Raw genomic sequence first — 10,284 nt, 5'->3', positions numbered from 1 at the left:
TCTTGAGCTGCTAGAAACTATGCTAGTGTTTGTTCAAGTCTCCTAGTTGGGAGGGGGTAGACAAAATTGTGCTCAAAGTTTTACAGTTCTCAAGGCCGGGGTGGGGCTGGAGTTTTTGCATTCTAACAAGCTCCTGATGGTCTTGGTGTTCTCTTAGTCCATGGCTCACACTCTGAGAAGCAAGAATCTAAAACACCCTACAAATTAAAGACATTAATATCTGTGGGCTTTGGACATTGAAGCTTCAGCAGTCTTTGACAAGCATTAATTAGCAGGTTCCCTTTTCCTTATTTGAAAAGGAATTGACAATCCATAATAATGCAAACTACCAAGAGAATCCAAGAAAGAGTCCTTGCTGGAAAGCTGCTGGTTCTCAGTTTGGATACACAGTAAGACCACCTGGGAAGGTTTAAAAAAATTCTGATGCCTGTTCACACCCCCAGGCCCATTAAATCCAAATCCTGGGCTAGGACACAGGCAACAACATTTCTTAAAGCTACAGGATGATTCCAATATTCCAAGGTTGAGAACCATCCCCAAAGACCTCAGTGTCAAGTTTGGAAGACCAGTGCTCACACATCTAGGAGAACTTACCTAGAACCAGGGGGCCCCTGATAATCCCTGAGTCTTCAGGTGGCAAGGGTCAGGGATGGTTTAGACGTGGATGTGGGGGAAATCAGGCTAAAACTGAATTTTCAAGGTGGAGATTTGGATAAAGACCTCATTTCAGGCAGAATCAAGTCCCTGAACCAAGATGTAGTGAGCGAAAAGGTAAATAGTAGGTATGGGAGAACAGGGAGTGGTCTGATCTGTTTTGCTTACCTGATTCAACTTCCTCTTGCCCAGATTTCTCAAAAGGAGTGCCCTTTCCACATGGATGACTATTTCAAAATAAAACTATTTTACTGGGGGTGGGGGTGGGGCAACTGGAAAGCAGTGCCTATTTTCCCCAAGCTAGGCATATTTTGGGTGATGGGGGGCTGGTAGAGAAGGTGAGCTGTGGGGAAGAGGTGGTAGGGGGTTGTGTGTGTAGAGGGTAGATTGGATCAAAGTGTCCAGCTGAACACTACTCCTCAGCCCTGGCTGTTTCCTCTGTTCTCAGTTGCTTATGTCCCATGGGGCAAGTAGGCAGTTACGGACTTGTGAGTTTATGTTTGGGACGGATGGGTAAGGATAAGTTGTCTTGTTCTGGTTTGGTTCAAATCCTTTTCTAGGTTTAAAGGAGAAGGGTGTCTTTTAAGGTTAGTTTATTTTTAAAGCAATTACCATAAAGGATGATTGTGGGAGGGATCCCTGGATTGGGGGGAGGGGGATCCATTCAAGGACACGCTCTTTCCCAGGTATACCTGGTGACTCTTCTGTGTTACATAATGATGGTCCAGGCCAACCCAACAAACTAGTTGAAAGTGGGAGTCAGTTCTTCCCATAATTTAGTAAGAGCACAGGAAGTGATGGGATGGATGTCCTACTGGAGACAGTTGGCCAGAGGGGGCCTCTTTCATAACATATTTGGGCAGACACCTACGAGAAGTAAGAAAGCAGGTCTTGTTAACCTCAAAAATATGTGCTTTTTAAACAGCAAAAGTGGGTTTTTTCAGGAGTAGCAGAGAACTGCAACTCATGACACACAAGCTGTGGCAAAACCCATAGGCAAGCCCAACAAAGGAGCGGAATGTTATTTTATGGAGAACAAGGAAGAAGTTGGGAGGGGTTATTTTGAACCAAAGTCCATCAGAAAAAAGCAAGGTTTCAGGGCGACAATGTTTCTCATTGGCTGAGTTGCAAGGAGTTGTCAATTTCTTGTAGGAGATGCAATATACATATTTTCCTGTTGGAGCCTGAAATTGATGATTCTTTCCTGTTGTGGATTTTGTTATTGACCATTTTTCCTGTAGTTGAGTGGTATGGCTCCCCCTTCTAGCTTGCCCACTCTACTTAAATGAAGTTTCTTTTTATTAATTTTCACAGTCTTTGTATACTGGAGGAAAACCATTCCAGGCAGAGGAAGCAGCAACAACATACAAAGGCCCAGAGGTGGGGATGAGATTGTTATGTCCAAGGGACAATAAGAAAGCAAGAGCAACATGAGTAAAGGAGGAAAGGTAGGAGGTGAGATCAGAAGGTGGGGAGATGGTAGAAATGCATGCCATGTTGTTCTGGCAAGTTATGGTGAGAACTCCTGAATTTTACTAAGAGAGATGGGAATCCATTGGAGGGTTTTGAGAAGAGGAGTAAAATGATCTGATTTATATTATTCTGTCTGCTTTGAGATGATTGTAGAGGATCAAAGGTTCCACCAGGGAGACCACTTAGGATCCTGTTGCACAAATCCAGGCAAGATAATGGTCGAACCAGGTGGTACCAGTAGAGGGGTGAGAAACTGCCAGATGGCAGGTATGTTTGAAGGCAGAGCTAAGAGGATTTCATGAACAACTGGATGTGGGATGAAAAAGAAAGTCAAGGATGACTCCAAGATTTGGGGCCGAGCAACTAACTGCACATGAATTTTGCAGTAGAGGGGACAGGAGATGATAAGCTGGAGGAAAGGCTTTCATGTGCTACAACAGTTACAGTGAATGGACCAGAGATGTAAGTATCAACTCGGGATGCATCCAAACAGCGCTAGGGTGGAAAACAAGCTTCCAAATGGTACATTCAATAGGATGCAATTTTCATAAATTTTTAAGACACGCACAACAGTATTGTTTAGAACTCCATATATACATAGTGAAGTGTAAAAACATGTATGGGATGATAAACGATGTGCAGCCAGGGTTGAGCACCATCTGATTGCTTTACACTTTAAGAAATCCTGTTGCTCAGGACAGATCCTAGAATGTCTGGGGATGGACCCAGGTGTCATTTTTTTTAAAGCTCCCTGGGGATTCCACTATGGCGGCAAGGTGGAAAACCACTGCCTTAAATTGAGAAATGACTGAAATCTGGGAAGCACACGGAATTTTCCTTTTATGTCTAAGCCTTGGACAGATATGTTTTATTTATTTTATTTATTTATTTTTGTTTTACACTTTGTTCATTTAAGTAATCTCTACACTCAACGTGGGGCTCAAACTCACGACCCTGAGATCAAGAGTCGCATGCTCCTCTAACTGAGCCAGCTAGGCGCCCCTGGGCAGAGTATCTGTTTTAGAGTTAGGCAAGAGACACCCATGCCCTGATTTCCATGTTGTTCAGCCAGGAAACATGAAGAAACTCCATCCCCAGCCTGTGGTCTTCTGACATCCAATGGACTCCTTGGAGAAATGGCTGATTGCAGGCTTGGGGCAGAAAGTGTACAAGAGAAGCCTGGAACATCTTGTACCAAATGTGAATCAAGCTCTCAAAGACCACCAAAGGCTTGTAAGAAAACACTCAGGATCCACTGGAAGGAGGTTCTTTCTTGCTAAAGATGGGGCAGTTTGACTATCATAATTGCGATGGATTAAAACACGTCAGATATGTTTAAAACCATAAGTTCATAATGATCCTTTAAAAAAAAGAAAATTTTTGGATGATGATAAGAAATCAGTTCATTTTAATTCGGGGGGGGGGGAAGAGGTAAGCATTTAACCTGCCCTTCTTGCTTCAAAGTAACCAAAGATTTGATGAGAAAAGTTTCTCATTATAGAAGTACTCCCTCAGGGCTGGTCTGGCCATAATTAGAAATGGTGTGGGAGGCCACAGTCCTGGAAATGCCTCCCTGGCTCTGTCTATAGGGTAGCTGCCTACAGAGCTTTCCCGGCCAGCAGATGAGGCCTCTACCAGCACTGTTCATCCAGCAAGATGTGCTGGTCTGCTTCCTACTCTAAATGTTCCCTAACACAGATCAAATCAGTTAAAATCTTTAACTGATACTCTTTATGGAAGGAAAACAGTTCTGTGGAGACAATATTACAAGACCCAATGCTGGTCAGGAATAGCTTTTTGATAGAAAAGAGCTCTAACTAAGCCTCCAGAACTGGACCACCAATTTGCCATGAAACATTGGGCTGGCCTCTTCCTTCTCTAGGCCCATTTCTCCATCTGTACCATGTAGCCACCGGCCCTACAGTTTCTTCATCAGGACCAAACCTACAGCCCAGATCTCTGTGTTGTTGTTCCGTCCTCCATTGGATCAATGGATTGGACATTCCAGGAAAGCAGGGAAATGTTCACTCTGGTTTCCCCAGCAGCCAGGACAGAGCCTGGCACTCAATAAATAATAGAGCTTGGATGGTATGACAACCATAAGCAAAGTCAACAGACCAACAAACTATTGTGAAAAAACCATTTAACTGGAGCCTAACCTGATGCAGTTTTATCAGAGCCTAACTGACCCAGGGAAAGTGAAATACATTAGTCCTCCTTATCTGTGGAGTTTCTGCAGTTTCATTTACCCATGGAAGCAGATGATCCTTCTTCTAACCTATCATCAGATGGTCAACAGTAACCCACCACTACATCACATGCCTGTGTCAGTGACCTTAGTTCCTCTATCGTATAGGCATTTTATCATCCCACATCATCACAAGAAGAAAGATGAGTACAGTGCAATAAGATATTTTGAAAGAAAGAGACCACATTCATATAACTTGCTAGAGTATGGTGTTATAATCATTCTATTTTATTATTAGTTATTAATTTCTTATTGTGGCTGATTTTTAAATTGAACTTTATCGTAAGTATGTATGTATAGGAAGAAACAGCATATATAGAGTTCAGTACTGTCCATGGTTTCAAATATCCACTGGGGGTCTTGGAACATATCCCCTGCAAATAAGGAGGGAGTACCATATCTAACTCCGGCAGGCTTTTGCTTTCCATGTAGGAGAAGGGAAATGCCTAACCATGACCCACTGTTGCCATCCTGTGCCATTTATGGGGGTTGGTGAGAGGTGGGGTGCATAAGAAGCACATGTGAAGTGTGCAGTCCAGAGCCACAGGCTCCATAAGAGACTCACACTTCATCATGGGACTACAGAACACGGTCCCCTGCCAACACACACATATTACTAAATTTTATCAGCATATTACTAAAGGACTGCTACAGCAATTCCTTCTACCCACTGAATCCCGTCCAGCCCTTTTACCAAGAAAAAATTACAAGGTATACTAAATGGCCAAAGGCCAAGTTTTAAGAGATAAAATGAGCATCAGGAAAAGACTCAGATATGGTAGGGATGTTAGAATTATAAGATTAAGAATTTAAAACAATTATGATAAATATGCTAAGGGCTCCAATGGAGAAAGTAGACAACATGCAAGAACAGACAGACAATGTAAGCAGAGAAGTGGAAATTTATGAAAGTATAAAAAAGAAAAACTAGAGATAAAAGACACTGTAATAGAAATGAAGAATGCCTCTGATGAGCTTACTAGCAGACTGGACACAGCTGAGGAAAGAATCTCTGAGCTTGAGGATCTCTCAAGAGAAACTTTCCAAACTGAAAAGCAAAGAAAAGAGACTGAAAATAATGGAACAGAATATCCAAGAACTGTGGGACAACTAAAAATGAGATATAACAATAGGCATAATGAGAAAGTATAGAAGGAGGAGAAGAGAGAAATAAGATAACTATTTGAAACTATAATGACTGAGAATTTCCTCCAAATTAATGTCAGATACCAAACCACAGAATCAAGAAACCCAAGGAACACCAAGCAGGATGAATAGCAAATAAAAAACAAAACCAAAAAACACATAAACAATAACAACAAAAACCCTACACCTATGTACATCCTATTAAAATTGCAGAACATCAAAAGTAAAGAAAAAAACTTGAAAAATCAGAGGAAAAATACCTTACCTATCAAAGAACAAAGATAAGAATTACACCTGACTTCTCTTCAGAAACCTTGCAAGCAAGAAGAGAGTGGAGTGTAATTTTTCAAGTGTTGGGATGGAAAAATACCACCACCCTAAAATTCTGTATCCTGTGAAATTATCCTTTGAAAATGAAGGAGAAATAAAGACTTTCTAAGACAAACATAAATTGAGGGACTTTTTGCAAGTATATCCACTTTAGAGAGAAGGAAAATGATATAGATCAGAAACTCAGATCTACATAAAGAAAAATAGAGCATCAGAGGAATGAGTGAAGGTAAAATAAAAATATTTTTCTTATTCTTAATTGATCTAACATAGGTTTGTTCAAAACAATAGTTAAAAGTACATTCAATTATATACGCTTATATCTATGCTTATGTGTAAGGAAAATGAATGACAGCAATGATGCAGTGGATGGGACGGAGGAATTGGGATTTTGTCACTCTAAGGTACTCACAGTGCTCATGAAGTAGTGTAATTTGAAACTGGACTTGTATTAGTTGCAAATGTATACTTCAAACTCTAGGGCAATCACTGAAAAAAGTAAAAAAGTTAGAATAACTGATATACGAGGAAAGAGAAAATGGAATCATAAAATGATCAGTTAAAACCACAAAAGACAAAACAAGTGGAAGACAAAAATAGGAACAATAACCAAAAGAGCAACAAATATGATCAATATTAATCCAACTATATCAATAACCATTTTATATTTTTAAGATTTTATTTATTTATTTATTTATTTGAGAGAGAGTGTGCGTGTGCACTCGAGCAGGGGGCAGAGCAGAGGGGGAGGAAGAGGGTAAGAATCTCAAGTGGACTCTGCACTGAGTGTGGAGTTCAGTGCAGGGCCAGATCCCACCACCCTGAGATCATGATCTGAGCCAAAACCAAGAGTCGGATGCCCAAATGACTGAGCCACCCAGCACCCCTATCAATAACCACTTTAAATGCAATGGTCAAAATACACCAAAAATAGAGATTGTCACAGTGGATGAAAAGACAAGACCTGACTGTATGTTATCCATAAGAGATGGACTTGAAATATAAAAACACAGATACTTTAAAAGTAAACAGAGGGAGAAAGATATACCATGCTAACATGAATCCAAAGAAAACAAAAGTAGCTGTATTAATTTCAGACAGAGCAGACTTCAGAGCAAGGAAAGTTATCAGGGATAAAGACAGGTATTACATATGATACAGGCATTCTTCTCCAAGAAGACAAAATAATCCTAATGTGTATGTGTGTAAGAAGAGGTCAAAATATTAGCCTGGTGATGGGTATTAAAGAGGGCACGTTCTGCGTGGAGCACTGGGTGTTATGCACAAACAATGAATCATGGAACACTACATCAAAAACTAATGATGTAATGTATGGTGATTAACATAACAATAAAAAAATTTAAAGAAAAAAAGAGAAGAGATCAAAATATATGAGGCAAACATTGATAGAACCATAGGAGGAATAGATGAATCTACTATTATAGTTGGAGAGTTCAACACCTGTGTATCAGAAGTAGAAGCGGCAGGCAGAAAACCAGTAAGGACATAATTGAACTCAACAATAATCATCAGTCAACTGGATATCATGAGCATCTATAGACCGCTTCATCAAAGAGCAGCAAATACACATTCTCCCCCAGCTCACGTGGAGCATTCACCAAGATAGATCACAGTCTGGGGCATAAAACACAACTTCATAAATCTGAAAGAATAGAAATTATATAATGTCTGCTCTCAGACCCCAGTGGAATTAAACTAGAAATCAGTAACACAGAAATAGCTGGAAATCTCACAATACTTGGAGATTAAACAACACACTTCTAAATAACATATATGCCAGCGAAGAAATCTGAAGAGAAATACGAAAATATTTTTAGTTAAGTGAAAGTGAAAATGCAACTTATCAAAATTTGTGGGATGCAGTGAAGGCAGTGATTAGAGGAAATTTATAGCACTGACTGCATATATTAGAAAAGAAAGATGTAAAATCGATTAATCTGAGCTTCTACCTTAGGAAACTGGGAAAAAAAAAAGAGCAAATTAAAGCCAAAGTAAGCAGAGAAAAGAAATAAAAATTAGAGTAGAAATCAAGGAAATTGAAAACAGAAGATGAATAGAGAAAATTAACTAAACCAACAAGTTGATTCTTTGAAAAGATCACTACAATTAGAAAAGAGAGAGGACACAAATTACTAACATCAGAAATGAAAGAATGGACATCAATATAGCCCCTTGGACATTAAGAGGATAAAAAGAAATATTATAAGTATCTCTATACCCACAAATGTGATAACTTACGAAATGAACAATTTCCACCTAAGTCATAATCTGCCAACACTCACACAAGAAGAAATAGACAATTTGAATAGGCCTATATCTATTGCAGAAACTGAGTTGATAATAACAGAAAGCACAAATTTCAGATGGGTTCATTGGTGAATTTCTATCAAACATTTATAGAAGAAATTATATCAGTTCTCTACAATCTCTTTCAGAAGATAGAAGTGGAGTGAATACTTCCTAACTCATTCTATGAGGCCAGAATTCTCCGAATACCAAAACCAGACAAATACAAGAAAAGTAATGTCGAATATCTCTCATAAACATACATGCAAAAATGCTTAAAAAATTAGCAAATTAAATACAACAGTGTATACCAAGAATTCTACACCACAAACAAGTGGGATTTATCATGGGTGTATAAAGCGGCTCAACATTCAAAAATCAATTCATGTAATCCATCACAATAGGCTAAAGAAAAAAATTACATGATCATATCAATAGATACAGAAAAAGCATTTGACAAAATCTAAAACCCACTCATCATAGAAACCCTCAAAAAAAAAAAAGAAAAAATAAGAAACCCTCAGTAATTAGGCACAAAGGGGAACTTCTTCAACTTGATAAAAAAAAAAATCTATTAAAAACCCCACATAGATGATCATGTCATCTGCTCTTTATTCTGTTCCACTTGTCTATATGCCTGTTTTTTTATGCCAGTACTATCCTATTTTGGTTATTATAAACTCTGTAATATAGCTTGAAATCAGGAAGTGTGATCCTCCAACTTTGTTCTTTTTCCTTGGGATTGCTTTGGCTATTTGGGGTCTTACGTGGTTCCATACAAATTTTAGGATAGTTTTATCTATATCTATAAAAAATGCCATTAGAGTTTTGCTAGGGATTGCAATGAATTTGTAGATTGTTTTGGGTAGCATGGACATTTTCACAATATTAATTCATGGGATATCTTTCCATTCCTTTGTGTCTTTAGTCTGTCATCAGTGTCTTATAGTTTTCAGTGTACAGGCTTTTTGCCTCCTTGGTTAAATTTCCTCCTAAATATTTTATTGTTTTTTGATGCTACTGTAAATGGTATTGTTTTCTTTTTTCTATTATCATCCTTTTATTTCTGAAAAGTTCATAATAATGGTCCTTCTCTTATTCATGATTTTAATAATCTGAGCCTTTTTTTCCCTTTTCTGCATGATATTGTATCCTGTGACATTACTGAATTCATTTAGTAGTTCCCAGTAGTTTTTGGTGGAGTCTTTATGGGTTCTTATATCATGTCATCTGCAAAGATAATTTTACTTCTTACTTTCTGATCTGGATGCTTTTTATTCCTTTTTCTTGACTAATTGCTATGGCTAGGACTTCCAGGACTATGTTGGATAGAAATGGTGAGAGTGGGTGAGTCTTGTCTTGTTCCTGATCTTAGAGGAAAGACCTTTAACTTTACACCACTGAGTATAATATTAGTGGCGAGCTTGTCATATATGGCCTTTGTTATGTTGAGGAATGGTCCTTCTACACCTAATTTGTTGAGAATTTTTATCATGAAAGGATGTTGAATTTTGACAAATGCTAAACATCCTTCTTTCCATTAATATATAACCTGGAAGGTTGCATCTAACTGGCTCAGAGGAGCACGCAACTCTTGATCTTGGGGTCGTGAGTTCAAGCCCCATGTGGGGTACAGAGATTACTTAAATACATAAAACATTAAAAAAAAGATATAACCTGGAAGAGGTGCATATCACTTTTGCTTACATCCCATTAGCCAGGCAGGACTCAGGGCTGCACTTAACTGCAAGGGTAACTGGGAAATGTAGTCTTTCTCAAGGATGGCTCTATATCTGTTAAACATTCGTGACTCTATCCCTAAAAAAAAGAAAACAGAATGGATTTCAGCGTTCAATCAGCAGTGTCTGCCATAACATATTGATGGGAAAAGACTTGGAAATCGGGTAACAGCATCTGTCTCTAGGAACAGGGTACTGGTGGCTGGGGATACAGATGGGAGGAAAATGTCCCTTTTAAACTCTAATTTGTTCCATGTGAATGCATTGACTAATTAAACATTTTTAACAAAGTACTGAAAAATTTTAACAAAGTACTGAAAAAGCACACACTACCTTATGTGCTTAGTAAATCTCAAAGCTGGTTCACTGACCAGAAGTTTCTGTGCC

The sequence above is a fragment of the Callorhinus ursinus genome, unplaced genomic scaffold (genome assembly GCF_003265705.2).
Source record: "Callorhinus ursinus isolate GAN/ISIS: 27379988/994484 unplaced genomic scaffold, GSC_fseal_2.0 scaffold31, whole genome shotgun sequence".
Classification (NCBI taxonomy): Eukaryota; Metazoa; Chordata; class Mammalia; order Carnivora; family Otariidae; genus Callorhinus; species Callorhinus ursinus.
This window is presented reverse-complemented; position numbering follows the sequence as displayed.